Raw genomic sequence first — 21,320 nt, 5'->3', positions numbered from 1 at the left:
ACTCAATGGTTTGACAAGTATGACACTGTTGTTATCAATATATGATGGCCTTCTTAGGCAGTGTACATACTACAGGGCTTTCAGCTGATTATCGGGCCAACCACACGATAATCGACTGTTCGGCCTGATATTGCATTATTGTGTATACTGAAAAGATGAACGGTGGTCGATCCAAAGCTCACCATGTCGTTTCATTTGATTTTTAAACCTTGACTAAAAATCTTGTTCATCGAAGGAACATGTCCTTCCAATTCTGCAGTGTGTATGTACTGATGATCAGGATCTACATGATCTTTTTAGCCGATGGTTATGACAGATGAAGAGCACAGATCTGAGGATAAATCTTTTAAAACATGTATAGTGTGTACACATTAATCAACATGGACTTTTTTTTCCAGTCTTGGTAAAATCGTTATAGATAACACAACGGGAGAAAATTTCTGTAGTGTGTACCCAGCCTAAATGTCACAAGATCTGACCCCAATTGAGCATGTATGGGATATATAATATATATCAATCCCTTGTGCACAAGCCATATTCACTGTTTTAATCGACAAATAAAATGTAGTTCTGCATTAAAATGCGCAGATTGACTATGTTTCATGTTTAAGTTTGCAACCTGCATAGGTTGTGTTAACTTCTTTTCACTTAGAAATTCAGTGACACGTGCCAGTTGACCAGGGGTTCCCAAACTACTGCATATCACTGTGGTTATAGTGAAAATGTTTGTAGGTTTATCTTTTTTTGTGACTGCAGAATAAGGGGTAAATGTATCAAGCTGAGAGTTTTCTGGTGGGTTTGAAAAACCAATCAGATTCTAGCTATCATTTATTTAGTACATTCTACAAAATGATAGCTAGAATCTGATTGGTTGCTATAGGCAACAGCTCCACTTTTCAAACCCGCCAGAAAACTCTCAGCTTGATACATTTACCCCTAGGTGTAAGGATTCATATCTGCCCAGACTCTAGATCTAAATCTGTTTATCATCATTATCTGAATTGTGGATATTAACTGTTTTGTTTGCAATTAACACGTGTCTCTTCTACGAAATGTAAACACTTATTTTAGACACTATTTTAAATTAAGTTTCCTCCGTGGCAACTTAGTGCAAATCCAGATTTGTATCTACTTTCTCCATTTTAAGAAGGATAAAGCAAAGTTTTAAATTCTACGCTTTGTACCCATTATTAAATAAAGCATAAGCTTAATTTGCAGGTTTCTGCTATATGATAAGCTACAGGTTTATACTATAAGATAAAGCTGTACTCTAAAATATTATAACCAAGACTGTTCTTATAATATTCTGTGTTTTATATATCTTGGTAAGGATAACAAAATATTTAGGAATCATTTTTTCATAAACTATTTACCGTCGGTAAACCTGCAAATGCAGTTATTGTTGATTTATTTGTATGCTGCAGTCTTTTGCAAGTACTAATCTCAATATCTAAAGCCTGTGCGTAAATTAAGCCTAAATGTATTTGTGAGGGAACAGGAGTCAGTGGCCTTTGCATACAGTTTGTTAAGCCCAAATAGAGATCACACAGCAATTTACATATAAATAGGGAAAGAGAAGCAAGTGGCAAGACCTTATTACTTCCAGTAATTGTGAAAGGCAGGAACGGTCTTCCATTGTTTCATACAGTTTCAAGAGTAAATGAGACATATATAGCCAGCTCAAAAACAATTATCACCACAGCCAGTCCTGCACTATTGGTACAGGTAAGATGTGCATTTAAGAACAACAAACCAAAAATAAACATGGGAACTAAGTTGCTTCAAGAAAGTGTCACATGTCAAAGAAATATATTTTTGGATTAACCCAGCGGTTCCCAATGGAGCCAGGGAGCTGCGGCGCACACATTAAGGTGCCGCGATCGCCCTAGCAATAAAAAGAAGAGAAAAAAAAACAAAAACAAAAAAAAACTTACCAATCATGCAGCGCCGGATCCTTCTCCTCACTGACTGCCGGGCGTGGCGTCATCATGTCTGTCAGCCTCAGTGAGGAGCAGCAGCAGAGAGGACGTCAGGAAAGAAGGTAAGTAAAGGAGAGTGAAGGGGGGCACAGAGAGACACGCTGAAGGGGGGCACAGAGAGACATGCTGAAGGGGCAGAGAGAGACACGCTGAAGGAGGCAGAGAGACACGCTCAAGGGTGACAGAGAGAGATGCTGAAGGCAGGGCCACCTTAACAACATTATGGGCCCCCGGGCAAAGCAGTGCAGCGGGGCCCCTACCTCTATATATGTGTATCATATATATATATATATATATATATATATATATATAGATATATAGTTATATAGACAGATATATATATATATATATATATATATATATAGATATATATATAGATATATATATAGATATATATATATATATATATATATATATATATATATATATATATATATAGATAGATAGATAGCTATATAGATAGACAGATATAGATATATTTGCAGGATTTTTTTTTTTTTGCAGGATTATTTATTTTACTTAAGAGCACTGTCTATGGGGCCCCCTTGCCTGCGGGGCCCCCGGGCACCTGCCCATCGTGTACAATGGAAAAGATGGCCCTGGCTGAAGGGGGGGACAGAGAGAGATGCTAAAGGAGGGGGGCAGAGAGACACACCTAAGGAGGGGGGCAGAGAGACACGCTGAAGGGGGCAGAGAGACATGCTGAAGGGGGACAGAGAAAGATGACGAAGAAAGGGAACACAGAATGTGAGATGGCGAAGAGGGGGACAGAGTAATATGGTGAAGGGGCACAATCTGATGGTGAAGGGGCTTAAATACATCTTACTTCATTTTGACCCAACTACTTAAAAAACAGGACTACCCGGTAATTATTTTGGCTTAGGGGTGCCTTGGAAAGATTATGGTGACCCTAAGGGTGCCTCGAACTGAGAAAGTTTGGAACCACTGGATTAACCAATATTTCATTTCTAGAAAATAATAGCGCAGTTGTGCAAGTGGTAGTCTGAAACTTTGCCTTTGATTATTGCAACCCGCATTAATCTTTATTATAGTACCAGTAATATTCTTGTGTAAGAAGCTATTATATACACACTCATATTTATCATTCAAAACTATACTTTTTTTTTGTTACTGTGACCCTTTGTCCATTTGCTTTAGTTGTGTGGCAAACTATCACAGGAATTATTTGTGAGCCTGCGAGTAGTAGGATTTGCTTTGACGTGGGAACCTAGTGACCTATTTGCTCTTTCTTAGAGGCAGCGGCACAGTGGCTTTGTAAATAATGACTCTGCCCTGTGATACATTTAGTTCCAGTTGTGGCGAATAGCTTTACTTGTAATGTAAAGGTTATATTAAATCAAATACTCAAAATAAAAGAGCAAATTTCGTGAACATTCCAAAATCTTAAATACTTTCAATTGTAAGATGCTAATTGCAAAATCTTTACTTATAGGGTCCCAGTTTGTCTCCAAAGTGTCACTATTTTGTAGGGTTATATAAAGGCCCAGAACCTCGGTTTCAATTTGTTCCTTTTATGAACATGTGACTTTTGTTTGTAAATTCACAATTGGCTTCTATATGCTCCATGTGATTGAGCTGATTCTTCAGGGTGTCACAAATTTTGGGTGAATTTGCAACACTTTGCAAACCTCTGAAATTCGGCTGAATTTCAGAATTGGCTGAATCAATTTGCCCTTCTCTACTGTTTGCTCTTTCCGCAAATAAACTAGATTTAATTAATTTAAAGAGATGCATTATATTTTATGTCATGTTATATATATGAACGGCATTTTATTTGACTACATTGCATGGATAGCAGATCCAAGCAAACAGGTGAATTGTGTATAATCTTTTATTTTTATAAACTGTTGTGTCTTGCTTTTCCCAAGACAGTTCAATTTTTTTCTTGCCTGATAATATGTAATACCGAAATTTTATATAGTTTTCGTTTTGCTTTTTTGGACTTATGGGGCTAACATAATTTGTGGCTGTTTGAAGGCTAGTGCACATGGCTGATTTTCATCCAGCCATGTTGATTTGTATTCTTCCACGCGGGTGATACCTGTGCTCTAGCATTTGCTGATCCCTATTAAAGAAAGAAAAGCATGTGCACATAGGCTTCTCTTCTTTTATGCCCCCATCTATTTCGCATTAGGTGAAACAACCCAGGTGTATGGGCTTGGCTTTGTGTCATAAGGATCAATGATCCCATGAGTGCTGGCATCTTTACCATCTACTGGAAGAAACAAGGGAAGCAGAACTACTCTATTATATATGTTTATTTTAATTTAATCCACTCACAAGGACTTGCATGTTTTCTAGAATGGTGTTTATGTGTCATGACACATTGCAATACACAAAGCTCTTTATTTTTCATTTATATTTGTAATTATTTTATTGTTTTCATATATATGTAATTTAATATGTTACATATAATATTTTAATGGCACTAATAACAAAGGTATGGGGCCAGCTGTGATTGGCTTAGCACCATAAGACAAACACTTCTTGGGTTAGCAAATACACTTTAACTCATCAGAGTTAGCTGACAACTAGTAAGTGCGGTTTCAACAAGCCCTGGATTATCATGTTATTTTATGTGTTGTTTGTAAACTGTGCGACTTACTAAAGGCAAAATAGCATATCAAATTTTACTAAACAAAACCCGCAAGCTTCCCACACCAAAACACAAGATGAAGACAACAACAATTAATGGTCTGCAATGTGTATTCATCATTATGACCCTGTCCAATGACATATTGCCACTTTTGCGGCATTTTCCAGCCGGGGGACGTTGGTCAAAATGGCGCAATTCCTGAGAATTGCGTCTTCATGGCTCTAATCCTTCCTATTTCAATAGGAAGTGAGCAGATGTGGGAAGATGCCCTGGGAAGATGCCTTACTCTTACCCGGAATTCAGGAGTCTCCCGGACATTCTGGGAGAGTTGGCAAGTATGATATATAGCAGTAGGGTAGGTGCAGGTGATGATTAGGGAAAGAGCTTTCTTTCTGATGGGTAAGATAGCTCAAACATCATGTGGTTTGAGTAATCTCATCTGTCATTACCACATTTTTTTTAACTATTAAGTGACGGTTTGCCATTCGGTTTGACAGATCTTGTTAAATGGAACGGCTTGCAACCCAGCAAGATCTCAAAGACTCAAATGTGGTTTCAGGTCTTGAGGTTTAATTTCATACTACTTGATGTTGCTGTTTTTGCCGTTAGTAAATCACACGGTTTACAAACCAGACAGCAAATCGCATGAAAACCTGAGGCTTGGTGAAATTGCATTTTAATAAATCCCCTTCCCCGGGGGGTGAAAGAAACAGCTGCCAAAATGCAGGATTAAGGAAACAGTTACTTGTTAATACGGCTAGAAGTTCAATGTTTACTTTTATAAAATATTTAGTTGTAGTTTATACTTTTAAAACACTGTATAGAAACTAATTGTATTAAAAACAAGTTCCCATGGAAATATATGTTCATGTTTAATTACGTACTTTAAGTAAATCCCATGTTCATGTCTTATTGATTTATATGTCTCCTACTCTGCTGTGTTCTCAATTTCTTGTCCTTTTAGATAACCTATTATGTTGAGATTATTTTTCTATAAATGTGTGAACAGTGTGTCTCATGACCCTTTCTTCCACTTGATAAGCAAATAAATTAATGTACACATGGTGACGTAGGAATAATGAAATATTACATCTGTCACAGATGCAGTTGTATATTTTTGAACATGCCCAAATTATTTATTTTTGATTAAGGGATTATACTACCCTCTAATTTAATGCCGAGTTGGACATATACGCCCGTTTGTAATTGTATAGTGTAAAATCTACAAATTTGTACTGAGCAAGCACAGAAAAACACGCGTACATGCACGCATGTAGAGTTGAACATATTTACCCATGTCCTTGCATGTGAATAGAGAGGCAGGATGGAGGGGTGGGTCTAACATAGGCCAAGTGCAATAAGGGTGTTATCACGCTGAAGATGATGATAGTGATGGTAGCCAGCGCTAGTGTGATTATTTTTATTGCATTTGCACTACTGTGCATGTGCAATAAAGCAAAGCAGATTTTTGTTGTCCGTGCTGAAATGCCAGGGTAATAATGTAAATGCATCAAATCAATAAGTACTTTTCTGAAACTACAAGTTCCAGCATGCCCTGGCAGCTTTAACCGCTTGGGCATATTGACACTTGTAGAACTAGAAGCACCAGCATGCCCATAGAGTATGCTGGAGCTTATGAAACTACAAACGCAAGCAGCTTTGATTTGCTGATTTGCAAACTGACCACTTCATTCACCTCACTGTGGCTTTGCCATGACCAAGTCCTTAATGTTTTCTTAGGGTTTATATTTTTAATCCAATTGGACTACTTCGCAGTAAAACAAAGCAGGTTTCTTTTTTGCGGTCCTCAGTTAGACTTACGTTGAAATCTAAATCAGGCTCCAAATGTAAACATTGGTCTGGTTATGTCGACAGCATGTGTCCTGTAGGGATTAAGGAGGACCTAAAGAAAATTATGTTGCACCAGTAAAAGACTTAAATGGACTTGTAATTATCAAAATATTTATATTATTATTGTTTGCCAAAGCATCGATTTCAAACCATTTAATTAGTAAATGGTGCAACCATCAGCATGAAATGCAATATCATTAGAGAAAGAAGAGAACACTGAATTAATATTGGTGCACTCACAAAGTCTCACAGTTTTTCCACAAATGGATCAAAGAGATCAAGAAGCAAATGTTAAAATATAACCATTATTGGTGAAAATAAAATTGGAATCAAATTGTTAAATGTTAGTGTGTTATTTTTTATGTTTTTATATTATTATAACATTTTATTTTGCACGTATCACTTTTATAATATAAAAACAAAGAAAATAACACACTAACAGTTAACAATTTGATTCCAATTTTATTCATTTTCACCAATAATGGTTATATTTTAACATTTGCTTCTTGATCTCTTTGATCCATTTGTGGAAAAACTGGAAAAACTGTGAGACTTTGTGAGTGCTCCAATATTAATTCAGCGTTCTCTTCTTTCTCTAATGATATTAACGAGGACCTGTCAGATTTCAGATAAAAACAATATAAGAATATTATAATGATTTCTTTTCATAGGTAATTCATGAAATCCCATCTTTTGCATGACCTCATTGCAATAATTCCACAGACTATTACCAATGACAGTTATATTGCATAGTAAATGCACCATATTCAAACAAATCTAAGGAATACATGAAACCTGACTATTATTGCTGATTAGTGTAAATAGTGACCTTTGGAGAGTCCTGCACACAAAGAATCTATTAAACAGTAATACTGTAAGTTGACTGAGAACAATCCCTATGTGGCTATCTACTGTCAGTATTTACTACTTCCTCTTTCCTTCTCGAGAATCAATAATACAATCTAAGATTATTTTTATTATCTTTTCATAGCTGGAAAATATTGAACACTTATTTCCTAATGCTGACAGTCTTCGAGACGATAGGAGGGAAGACTGATGTATATGAGATCTATTTCACCATTTCTAAAACAATTTAATTATCCTGAAAGATAGTAACATAAAGGCAAATGCACAAAACACAATTTAGCAGCTTGGACAATAAACACAAAGGCATGCACTACAACTTCACAACGATACTTCGTCTTCTTTAGATCTCCACTTATACAATGCTCTTCTGACCTCAGATCTCTAACAATAACCATAGAACGTGTCCTTGTGATGACCTTGAAGTTGAGTTCTGACCTGAAAGTGGACATGATAATAAATGAACCAATGAACCAGGGACAAATATTCATGTTCGAATGATCATTTATTTGAATTCATTTCTCAAATTTTTCTTCAATTTACTTTTATTCAGTGTTCATATTTTCCAGTACAAGCAACCCATAGTCATAAACATGGGAAAGGTTGACGGAAAAGCAGGGATAATATAGACCTATTGCTTTATTGCCTTCATCTAAATTTATTTAGGTCACATAAAGAATTCCAAGAAAATTGAAGTTCCATGGCACAGGCTTGGGGCAAGTGTTTAAAAAGTCATAGCTGGAGAGCACAATCCCGCCTCTGATATACTGGCTCTCTTCATTGGCAAATGGGCACCAAATGTTACGTTCCCAAACAATATGAGGCTGCAAATTTATGGTATTTCTACTTACTACTATTTTGACCTACGCAACTCCAGTGGAATTTATGGTGCCTGTGGTGATCTGCTAGGGCCCCAGCTTGCCTTGGTGGAGACCTCCCGAGGACTCTGACTTTACATGCATTCCTCTGAGTGCTAATTTAGGGGGCTGGCTATCTCTTGGCTCCAGATGAATGCCCTCCTCTGTAAGCACAGTGATGCCTCTTGGACAGTGGCTCGGAAATTAGGAGGATAAAATGCAGGGTTAAAAGAAATCCTTAGCGGTAGTGTATCCCCTCCTGTTGAATAGCTTTTGAATTGTGGATGGCACCAATTCTGAATATTTGCAGAACCATTATGGTACAGCTGCAGGCTTTCGAGTAGTCAAAGGAATTTTTTTCTGGTATGCACCGTAGTATAACTGTAATACCACTTCTCTCATGAGTTCTGGATTTCAAGGACTTCCCAGGACCCAGTGAACCATAAACATGATAGAAATCGGTGTGTGGCAAATAGTTCAGACCAGAAGTATTTTCTGGGATTCCTCTAAGCTGTAGATTTTCCCTGTGGGACCTGTTTTTCATGGACTCAAGTTTTGAGTCCAGCTCACTAGCATTGCTCATACACTCTTTCATCCTCCCAAGAACCACCTTGTTTTCACGACTAGGATATCACAGTCATGAAATGTGTTCTCAGGGGTATGGGAGTGTGAAGGCCAAGAACCCGATAATTAATTCCAGGCCTTGTAGTCTCTGCACACAGCAATGCGTAATGTAATATTTTACAATCTGAAATGCCTCCTATATGCCTAAATTGTCTCTGAAACTACAGAGCTTCCATGCTCCAATGTAAGAGATAAAACAAGGGAAGGTGGCAGTGTGGGGGAAACAGACATCAGGGTCAGGGGTTACAGTTATGCCCCTCCATTAAGATAAACTTTGAGATACTCGATCAATAAAGGAATGCCTACAAGCTTTTCCAGTCAGCTGTGACACTATCTGTTAGCCTTTTCCCCTGATGAAATTAACGGTTTGAGAAACGCGTCAGGTATTCATGCAATACATTTTCTTTCTCTTGGGACAACATATTTTGAATGTAGATATCCACGTGGAGCTTGAACAGCAATTTTTATAACTCATACCTCCAAATGCACTAAGGCTGCAGAGACACTGTGAAGTTTCATGAGCACATGTGACATCAGCAAAGGAGGAGTGTTTATCTATATGCAGCCAGTTTCAACACCTGCTGTTTTGATTGCTGGAACCCTGATGGTCTTGTACTGAGGATAAACGGAGTCCTGTATGACAGCTCACATCGAACTGTAAGTCTGCCAGTTTCATTCCAACACGTCAGAGTTATCAGCTTATGACTGCAACTCCACCACTTCAGCTGAGTGCATATATATTCTCTCTGTGTAATTGCTATTTAATTTGATTTGCTCTCGTCTGAACTTTTATATTCATTGCAATTATCCAGTGCAAATACAGCGAATATCTCATGGAGTTACCACTAAAACATTTCAAATTAAGATCTCAATAGAATACCTATACTATTTCAGTGACTTATGAACTTTCATTTTTCGTCATTGCACATTATCGTAAAGAGATCTTATATCCCAAGTAACGTTTTGCATTTGATCTATTTTTAAGCTTTGTTTTTAATAAGTCATGTATTTTTGGTATAATATTTTATAAAATCAAATTGGATTATTGTGATTATCTGTCGCTTACTGTGTTATTATATTTCAGTATATTGAGCCCCCTTCAGTGCTGGGTTTAGATAGATAGATATGAGATAGATAGATAGATAGATAGATAGATAGATAGATAGATAGATAGATAGATAGGCAGCACGGTGGCTTAGTGGTTAGCACTTCTGCCTCATAGCATGAGTTTGATTCCCAACCATGGCCTTATCTGTGTGGAGTTTCTATGTTCTCCCTGTGTTTGCGTGTGCATGCTCCGGTTTCCTCCCACACTCCAAAAACATACTGGTAGGTTAATTGGCTGCTATTAAATTGCCCTTAGTCTCTCTCGGTCTGTGTGTGTGTGTATGTTAGAGGATTTAGACTGTAAGGTCCAATGGGGCAGGGACTGATATGAATAAGTTCCCTGTGCAGCGCTGCAGAATTAGTGGGCAGCACCATGGTTAAGTGGTTAGCACTTCTGCCTCACAGCACTGGGGTCATGAGTTCAATTCCCGACCATGGCCTTATCTGTGTGGAGTTTGTACGTTCTCCCTGTGTTTGGTTTCCTCCAGGTGCTCCTCCCACACTCCAAAGACATACTGAAAGGTTTATTGGCTGCTAACAAATTCTCTGTACAGCGCTGAGGAATTAGTGGCGCTATATAAATAAATGATGATGATTAGTGGCGCTATATTAATAACTGATGATGATAGATAGATTTGAGATAGATAGATAGATAGAGCTTAAGAAGTGAAATATATCATTTTTGTTCAATCTTTACACTATTTTATAGACTTAAAAATATTTAATTGTGTTTTATCCAACTGGCTTTCCCAGGACCATTCTCCTAACCACTATGTTCTTCTTAACATTCTATTTGTTACTTCACCAGGGGCTGGATGAACCAGACCAAGGTAGTCCAATATAGGATCAGTTTAGGGGCACCCCGTGTACATGCTCAGAACAGCAGAGTAGGGGATGAGCCATACTAAAAATTCTGCCATGAAGCCTGGCAATGTCATGCTCCACCTTTGTCAGTCACCACAATTTCTTTGCACTACATCTGTGATAACAGCCAAGCAAACACCTTTCTTCTTCCTTGAAATAGACAAGCGAGACAGCTTGTCTTCGGGTTCATACTATAGCTTGTACAATTTTACACCAGTGAAAAAATTTGTATAACATAATGTTAAAAAAAAATCATAAGGCTGATCTCAGAATATATACAGCCCTAAAACTTAGAGATGCTCAGGCTCAGTTTTCCGAGTACCAAGCTGAGCCGGCTCGGTACTTTCACGTCTACTCGGATTTGAATCGAACCAAAACGTCATTGTTGCATTGTCGGATCTCGCAGGATTTGGATTCCATAAGTACCTCCCTCCCCAGAAGATCTAGCGCCATTGCTCACAGGGTATTAAAGTCATTTTATCGCTTACCAAATAAACATTGTCCAATGCAATTATTGTGGTTCCAAAGCACAAAGATATTTAATTGCAAAATATAGCATGATTTACAGCAAGCCATTATTACACATAAAAGAGATTACCATAAAGCAGGAAAGTATAAAAACACTGAATACATTACATTTTCTAATGAGCTTCACCCAGGATAAGTTAACCTCATGTTGTCTGTGTAGTAAGGATCAGAGAGAGCTAGCTGGTAAAGCAGTTTGATAGTATCCAGTTTCAGTATAGAAAAAACTGCTAATGATGTCACTATGTACACAAGCACCATGTCTAGGGGTCTTCATTGGCTCAGGGTTAATGATGTTCCAGTTGCCTGCTGGTCATAGGTCGGTTCAAACAATGGCCTCCAAGGGTCGGGGTCAACTATCCAACAGCTGTCTATGTGTTTTCCCTATGAAAAGCTGGTTCAAACTGGTCTATTAGCCTTACAAACACAATATCATTCTGAGCATTAATCCTCTATCATCCATAACTAGCATACGCAAGGTGCGATCGCTTAGCAGATAGTAGTGGATGTCTGGTGGTAATGTGCAGATCAAAATGACACTATACATTTCCTATATCCTGAGCCTTAGATACTTTTAATATATTATCATTTATGTATAAAAAATCTCTAATACATTTTACAAATAAATGTGGATTGGAAACTTAATAAATGTGTATTATTTACAAGTGTAAGTGCGAAAGTAAATGTGTGTGTTATGTGTCATAACACGTGGCGTATTAATAGCAATCGTGCGGTAAATCAATATTAATCAATTTGGTTTACTTCATCCAATTATTTGACTTCCACAATGAGTAACAGTATTCTTCTCACTCTCCATTCTCCAGTGACATTGCTCAGTGCCATTGCTCACATAGAAACAGGGGTAGCGGTGTTCTTGTCACTCTCCAGTCTCCAGTGACATTGCTCAGTGCCATTGCTCACACAGAAACAGAGGTAGCAGTGTTCTTGTCACTCTCCATTCTCCAGTGACATTGCTCAGTGCCATTGCTCACACAGAAACAGGGGTAGTGGTGTTCTTGTCACTCTCCAGTTTCCAGTGACATTGCTCAGTGCCATTGCTCACACAGATACAGGGGTAGCGGTGTTCTTCTCACTCTCCAGTCTCCAGTGATATTGCTCAGTGCCATTGCGCACATAGAAACAGGGGTAGCAGTGTTCTTGTCACTTGACAAAAATTGACTGGAAATCACTAGGAACTTATGTTATTGAGGTTAATAATGATGTAGGGGGAGAAAGAGCCAAATGATGTGATTTTAGCATATTTTAGCATTTTTTTTTTTTAAATACAGATCTAAAACCAAAACTAAAACCAAAATACGGGGGTCAGTGAAAATCCCTACTAAAAATATATTTGAGACCCATAAGAACAACATTGTATTGCCGTTTGAGTAGATTGCTATTGCAGTTGGTTTTAGCCAGTAAGGGTGTCTTACGTAATATCATCAAGGTTGCTTGTATGTTTGTGTTTATTACCTTGATTTGTTTTAAATTACAGATTCACGCATCCTTTCCAAACCCATAATTTTTGCTGAAAGAAGAAAGGATAATTTATTTTTCTGTCTGTTTTCTCCGTCCCCGTGGACAGCTTCATCTCAGCAGCCAGAACAGCCTTGCTGAGTAACAACCTCAAATGTTTTTCATTATTTTTCTGTAGCATTAAATTGCACATTGTGACACATGCTGTTTGTAAGCCTGCTGGGACCAGTCAATGTATGTGCTATAGAGAAAATGTATTTTAGTTTCAAACCACTTACCACCCAGTGCAGAGGATTCTCACAGCTCTGAAATAATTTTATACAAAACACATGTAACAGAGGATATAGACGGAATAATTCCTGTATATAGGCAGAAAATATGAAGCTTTAACCAAGCTTTCATTAAAACCACTCATAAATATACAATAGAACAATTCTGGGATGTCTAGCAAATAAGCCATGAATTGTTTTTGTTTAAATAAATATATTTGTCAACCTCTATAGCTATATCTTGATCTCTCTGTTTCCTTAACAATATATACAATATCTATATCTCTTTATACCAATATCTGGATAAATTTTAGCTCAGACAAATGTGCTAATCTCTCTACTAAAAATGATAACAAACAAAACCATTGACCCTATATTGATTTAAGAAAAGTGAATACATGATTAATTCAATTAACCTTGTATAATTGTGCTCTGATAATGAATTGCATACAGAGGACTATCAACAAGGGCAATCCTTATGCTTACGGTATAACACACCAAAGGAATTTTATTGATTGAAAAGGGGAAGGGGGGCTTATTTTATTTAAGTAAGGGTGAAATAGGTTTTTCATAATAGAAAGGGATTTGAAAACAATAAAACAAAATTCAATTAAGAACTACTACAATCAGAACACTGCAAAAGAACCACGTGGTCAGGGTGATAGTAGATTTTCTATTCATTCTTTGCTGTTGCTTATCGCTTACTAGATGCACACTGCAGATCACCTTGGTTTTACTCCTTTGTACCTGGATGGCATCGAGATTGGTCTCATACTGTTCACAATTGCATGAGAACGTTTCCGGTAGTATCTATGAAGCGTTCACACATTGCGAACGCTGGGTATAACAGATATTACTTTTCATACACCAAATAGCAACTCCAGAGATGCCATAAACAATCAGTTTATACAGGTCCAGGAGCCACACATGGAAAGATGACCCCCACCTAAATGAACAATGACCAGAGGAATCAGCGAATGAGGCGTCGAGTTCTCGGAAGGTCATGACCCATCGACTTATGAATGTGGACTTTAATATTGTTACTGTGTATCTTTGTGATGTCCATGCTTTTTCTTACTGTACAGTGTATAAATTGCTCATCTCTGGCTTTGGAAACCAGAGTGTTCTGATAGAAGCTTGTTGTCAGCGCCGACCAAGCAGGCACATGCATGCGATACTTTGCCATGTAATCTATTTTGCAAATAAAACTCTTGTGCTTTGGAACCACAGTGATTGCATCGCAGAGGCTTTATTTCATATGATACAACAGGCGTATCAATGCAACTTGGTTTAGAATCATTTAAAATTAATCATGAAACTGAAGTGACATCAGGGGGTAAATGTATCATCCTCCGATTTTTTCAACTTGCCGGAAAACTTTGCAAACTTGCCTTTACAAGCCATCGCTGTTTTAAATTTTCAATGCAAAGTCACCGATTTCCGGCTAGTTGAAAAAATCAGAGGATGATACATTTACCCCAGGACTATTTTTATTACATGTGGCACTTTTTTATGTTTGAGTTGTTTTCTTACTGCAGCTGAAGGGCAATACAATGGTGCCGAATGGGTCCAATTAAAAGTATAGGACAAGATCTAAAGATTGTCAGCCCTGAGCTGGTATAAAAATTCATTTTACGGAGTGAAGAATGGCAAAGCACCGCTCTGCGTAGCAAAGAATGCCCTAAAAATGTGTTCTTCTTCCCCTTCATCTCCTTGCAGTATTCTTGCTCTGCAAGATAAAATCTTGCTTTTGTACTGCTCTGCAATGTGCCCCTACTCCATACTTAGTAATTACAACCTTACTTCTCCTCTTGGCTAGTACAAGCTGCAATTGCTGCCATGTTGCTCTGTAACCCTATGCCATGTGGCTGAAGTCTAAGTGCTCTTGTGCAATTGGAGGCATATAACAGGACCAAAGCTATTTCTACACTGCGTGTAGGCCATTTTTGCACTTCATAAATGATCTGCAAAGAAGGAATTGCTTTTAGGGCTTCCTTCCTCATTGATTTTGTAATGTGATTTACATGTACTGCTGTCACAGAGCACTGACCGCATGTCTCCCATATTTAAAGCACCCGTGAGATCATCGATTGTTATGGTCACCATGCCTCCACATTAACATTACAGCACATTTTAAAATACGAGGTGTTGTTAATGCAGTGCAAGTTGTAATGTAAGCATGGATGGGCTGTGATCATTGAGATTAATACCTCTGTCATTGAGAGCTCTATATGCTGTATAACATGCAGTCAGTGAGCCATGACCACAGCACAAGTAATATGCATTAAAGTATTAAAATGGGGATGAGGCCTAAAAGTTAGAGCTCCTCTGTAACCATTCAGCATAAACATTGAAATACAAGTGTTTCCAGAAAACGTAGACTAAAAATGGTAGAGTGGTTATTTAATTTATAATCACGTCAGTTAGATTTCAGAGGGAAGCACAGAAATGTGCCTTAAAATGTGTTTTCCATTTGAAAATGAATTCGGAAATTCCTCTGAAACCTTTAGAGAACAAAACATGGACAAGAGTTGGTAGGTTCTATATGTATTATGTGTTTATGTAGAACGCCAAGTCTCCTGCTATGTCCGGGAATGTTCCCGTCATTTTCTAGTCTTAGTTTCCAGTGATTAAATTATGGCTGATACACCTAAATGCAGTTTTTAAAAACTTGACCTTCCTTGTATAGCTGCCAACACAATAATTGTCTTTCTGCTATATCTTCAGTGTTCATGTTCACTTCTGGTGCAGATTCTGTTTTCATTAACACTTTGTTTGCTATTAGCCGATAAAGCATTGTCTCTTTTCCTGGTTTCACTACAGATTGTGTCTTTCTGCCATCCTTGGTTTTAAAAGCCTTGTCTCCTAGTCTTTCCTTCCCCCCAGCTTTAAACTAGGATCTTCCTGGAGAAGTCTGAGAGAGCGATGGTATGTTTAGTGCCATAAAGGCAACTTTTTCAATGTTTGTGATCAACACCTAAACATCTACCCATATCAAGCTTCTGTAAAAAGCGGAATTTGGTATTTAACTTTTAAAGTGGATCTGTACAAACTCTTATATTAAAGCTCCATGCAAGAAGCACAGTGGTTTAGTCTGCATCAGCCTGTAGTCTGGTATAGTGCTGGTGCTAGCACTCTGGGCGTCCTAGGCACCTCCCCCTTCTTGCCGATTGTGGAGCGGCATCATCTCTTCTTAGAAGTGTGGCACTTGTCTGTGACATCGTAGCCCAGCGCCAAACCCCCAGCCCATTACCAACATCCAACATGGATGAGCAGCAAAGTGATAATAAAGATACTGAAATAGTGACATCATTCAGTGTTTAAGGTCCCCCTACATCCTGGAACCCTAGGCATCCGCCAAGTGGTAGCTCCAGCTCTGTTCTGATGTGTCCCGTACATAAAAATAAAGATCCCTGATAACTTTGAAGAACAGATTTGAATGTTGAACCATTAATGCTTCAAGCAATTAGCCCATGAATGAGTATAGATGCATGAGCTATTTAATCTCAAGTTATGCTAGCTGGAAGCTCATTGTAATGTCGCTCAAAAATGGGACATATCTTTAGGCACCGAGCACAAAGACTATTCTGTTACAACAGAAATATATAAAGATGGTTTGGGTCTATTTGAATTATCTGTCTACAGGCCAGTTAAAAAGTAAAAAGTCTTCTGCAGCACAAAAACTCTTCAGTGTCAATAAATAGGAAACCACAATTTATTTCTCTATTGGTTATTAGTATTGACTTTTATTAGGGCACTTGTGCTGTTATATGTAATAGGTGTCAGTGGCGTTGGTGGTAGATGTTAAACCACAAGAAGCTTTTAGACTTAACCAATTTGTTGGTTTAATTTCAGAACTTGTTGTAACAGATGATATATACTGTTTATGCAATTGTTCACAGTTAATACTGACTCGAACAGACAGACAGTATGACAAGCTTATGCAGTTAATGTACTTAACACTATTATAGTGCAATAATATATACAGATGGTAGTAAACTAATATTGTAGGCAATGTCAGAGAACAGGTTATTCATATATAGTTTTTGTGCCTCCGGTCACTTTATATATCTATATATAAGTAAGAGAACACAAAAAGGATACAGCTCCATTTATCACATCTTTACAGTTCAACTGTCACTGGAAGAACCTGCTAAGAACCAAACTTCCTGTCTGTGCATGCTCAGTAGAGCGATGTAGATGGCTGGAGGCTGCCCCACTTCCTGTCTTCACTAGATCACAGGGGACACCACTACCAAGATGGGAGATGGAGCATAACGCTCCATATTAACAATTAGCACCATTACCTATCTAGATGTAAAAATACGCTGGCAAATCATTGTGTAATCAGTCAGTATGTTTGATAATGCTGCAAGGAAAACATGGGCATTTGACACATTTGAAAAACAGTCTAGGTTTGTGCATTTTCAAGAAATCCTTACACAAACTCATCAGTAATTTATACAGCAAGAAAAGGAAATATGTCAGAAAGAAAATGTGTTAGCATCTTCTCAACTACCTCATGTCAGTGGTAATGAATGTAATAATGGGATTCTGCAAACTGTCACCAAACTCCCTTTCAGGGAAAGAGAAAATCTATTAACAGTTCTAAAAAACTATGCTGATAGGAATGTTGTAGGAGTTTTTTGAAAAGGAGAATGAAGTGTTGCCTAGTCGTTATGGACAGACAATGATGAAGCATACCTGAACTGCTCTATAGTACCACATGATCTATAACATTATGTGCAGGAATATTGGTAGAAGTCGTTTGTCCCTTGATCAGAATAATTCAATTTTGCCACTGAAATGCTTTGTTACCTGCGTTCTAGAGTAACGTGTTAAATGTTGCTGGCAGAATTGCAATTGTGTATGCTATGCATAAAATGTACTAGTTTTCCTCCAAAGGGAGGTTAAGGAGAGGAGAATGCACATTTTTAGGTGCTCGTTGCTGTGCAGAAGGGAACACAGCTATAATCCCTCTGCTAAACACTTGCAGATTGAAATTCACCAATTCAAAACGATTTGTGAAATTCTGCATAAATTTTGCATCTGAATTTGGGTGAATCATTGCAAATAGCAAGACGAAATAATTTATTTCTGTAACAATGTTCCCTTCTTCTGTATAATTACATTGCTACTCTAAGTTAATTCCAAAGCCTTTCTTAGAAATTAACTGTTAAATGACTGTGTCAACCCTCTATAGGTCATTAACAACCTGTCAGCGTGCAGATCAGCAGAGCAAACCCTCTTTTGTAATGCGATTTGCTTACTTTTACGCAATTGCACACAACTAGCTGTTGGCCAAGAAGGCGGGGTTTGTGTGGCCTCAGAGAAATGGGATACGTTATGCGAGCTTGCGCAAATGGACAGAAAATGGTGAACACATATCTGAGGTGCAAAAAACAGATTTCATATCGCATTAGTGTGGACGCTCCAACAATGAACGATTATCATTTCAAAGCACACTGTATTGTTTAATTTGATTTTTAAATCGCACTAAAAATGTTGTTCAACAATGGAACGGTGCCGTTCCAATTCTGCAGTGTGTATGCACTCACAACCGTCAGTGTTCATAGTTCTCTATGGAGTGTGCAGAGTCACAATCTTTTTAGCAGATGGTTATGACAGATGAAGAGCACAGATCTGACAGTAAACCCTGTAAAACGTGTATAGTGTGTACACATGAATTGGCATGCTGATCGGGACTTTTGTTTTTCCAGTTGTTGGTAAAATCGTTATAGATAACACATCGGGAGAAATTTTCTGTAGTGTGTACCCAGCCTAACATTTTAAAAGACCCTGAACCTTTGGTTTTGCTAGCCACATTTAAATTGGTGGGATTAACAATAATAATTTTTAATGCTTAAACAGGTGGGCTTCTTTTCAAAAAGGGAGTAGCATGATAGCATGAAGATGGAGTTTTAGTGAAAATGATAGAATTAGCCTTTACTGGGTATAAGAGATCAATTAACAAGTAATACTTCTTCCACTTTGATACACACAGAGAATTAGAATTTTAGATTTCATGATTGCAATAATACATGGAGCGAGAGACTTATTTGAAGAGTATATTGATGCATAGATTATGATCTACTATTTTCTCCTATACCTTTATATTACTATGTATCTGATCTCATTTCCATCTCAAATATCCTCTCAAGAATCTATGAACATTCCATCAAACGTGTAAGGAAATGCCATACCACAGAAGATCACTTAGTGGTTTATAAAAAAAACAAATCTAAATTTATATGTCTACTTTTCTATGATTTTCAGTTTGTAGCTTTAAGACTTAAGTTTGGAGAACGAAAAAAGTAAATATACAGGACAGTACCTAGAAAAGCCACAGACATTTTTTCACATCTGCACTCAATTAAAGTTTTCATTGTCTAATATTTCAAACTTCAGAATTGAAACATTATATGTTGTGACTAGAGTCTGAGGTTAGAAAAGACCCACTTACACACATTTTACCTCTACGTTGTATTTTAGAGCCAAAAGTGTGAGGGAAACAAGTTCACATGTAGGGATTGCTGTCTGGAATTGATCCATTGGTTGTGTGCCTGGACTGACTTCAGGATGAAAAGCTATATTCTGATCAGCACATATTTCAGGTGGAAAAGTCATTTGATGCTTAGTCTACATTCCAGGAGGAGGACATATCATGTCTAATCCAAATTTAAGAAGGAGCAATCATATGTGCTCCCCAGCTGTTGTTTGGAGGCCTTTCCTTGATTGCTGGTCATATATTTGGAAATGCTAAATAAATCTGCTAATTGGCAAGTGCAAAATATGCTCTTAGGGCCATGGCTTCATATTGTCAATCTCCAGACTTACCATGGTTGTTATCTGTTTTACAAAGTCCATTACACCTCCTGTTTACAGTATACATTTACTAGGCTAAACATCAATTTGATTCAATTAAGACACATGTTTACACAGGACATTGCTGTCTCATAGCTCTTGGGTCATGACTCTGGTTACAACCATGGCTTTATCTGTTTCGTGTTTGTATGTTCTCCGCTTGTTTGCAAGTGTTTCCTTCGGGTGCTCAGGTTTCCTCCCACAGTCCAAAAATATACTGGTAGGTTAATTGGCTACTGCTAAAAGTGTGTGTGTGTGTGTGTGTGTGTGTGTGTGTGTAAAGGAATTTAGATAATGAGCCCCAACGGCCAGTTAATCACCCACACCTGAGGGTCTCATATATATATATATATATATATATATATATATACCTGCCTCTTCAACTTTCCTTGCTGGTCATTAATGTTTCTGAGCCTGTTTATGTTTGCACCCTGGAACACTGCCTGCTTTCTCTGTGTCTGTGGATATCCATGCTAAGCCAGTTCCTGTTTACTTGTACAGCATTAATCAATCACCTGTATCTTTCCTGGAGGTAACCTGACAATTGCATTACTCCAACTAATCTGCTATTCCTGAAAATCTGTTTCGGTCTGTGTTCATTGCATCAACTGGATGGTTGTTTTCTCTGCAATAAACAGTTCCATGTTTTCATTATATGTTTGGCTCCATGGCTATAATTGCAAGACCTAGTTTGTGGAACAGTTTCGTAACAGTCTCTCATTTGGAACCTGTGTCTGTGACCATGACTTCAACTTGTCTCTTATTTGGAACCTGTGCATGTGACCTCGACCTTTAGCTTTCTTCTGGCTCCGCTCTTGCCATCTGATTTGGTGCATCCCTCCTGATATTATTCACGCCAGGTGGCAGTTAGAGGGCCGTGACCTGCAGGCTCCTTGCAGCAAGTCCATACCACCTTGCGGCGGTTCCTGGTGGAGATTGTTGGTCCATTAGACTCCCTGCCTCCGTTTCAGTGCCAATCCTGACTGACGAACAGGAATCCTAATCCCTCAATTTGAAGAGTGATGGCTTGCTTTGGCAGCACATATATTAAAATATATGTTACATATATTAACGATATAGAGAAGATTAGCATGGCCCCAGCGCAAGGATGACATGTTAGTTCATGAAAGGAGAGAGAATAATTTTGAGGAATCAAGCAGAGGACTAAGACAAGTGTGATTCAAAGACTAGGAAGGCTGAGGAAATTGTGGTGTTATTGACAGTGAGGTAAATTTGGGGGGAGGTAGTGACTGGGGGGGGAGACAATGAGATCAGTTTTGGAAATGTTGAACTTTAGATAGTGCTGGGACATCTATATGGAGATAGTAGGAAGGAAGATGGCAGCACGATAAGGGGAGAGGTGATGGGAGAAATATAGATTTGGGTGTATTCAGCATAGATGTGGTACTAGAGGCCAAATGAG

The 21,320-nt window shown here is 38.0% G+C and overlaps 1 non-coding gene across 1 annotated transcript; it reads left to right on the top strand.

Moving 5' to 3' along the window:
* The first annotated feature begins 20,939 nt into the window (after positions 1-20,939).
* On the top strand, positions 20,940-21,043 carry LOC142147612 (U6 spliceosomal RNA). Its single transcript, XR_012690750.1, has one exon. It is a non-coding gene; the product is annotated as a U6 spliceosomal RNA (small nuclear RNA).
* The last annotated feature ends 277 nt before the right edge of the window (positions 21,044-21,320 follow it).

This window comes from Mixophyes fleayi, chromosome 3 (genome assembly GCF_038048845.1).
Source record: "Mixophyes fleayi isolate aMixFle1 chromosome 3, aMixFle1.hap1, whole genome shotgun sequence".
NCBI lineage: Eukaryota > Metazoa > Chordata > Amphibia > Anura > Limnodynastidae > Mixophyes > Mixophyes fleayi.
This window is presented reverse-complemented; position numbering and strand designations above follow the sequence as displayed.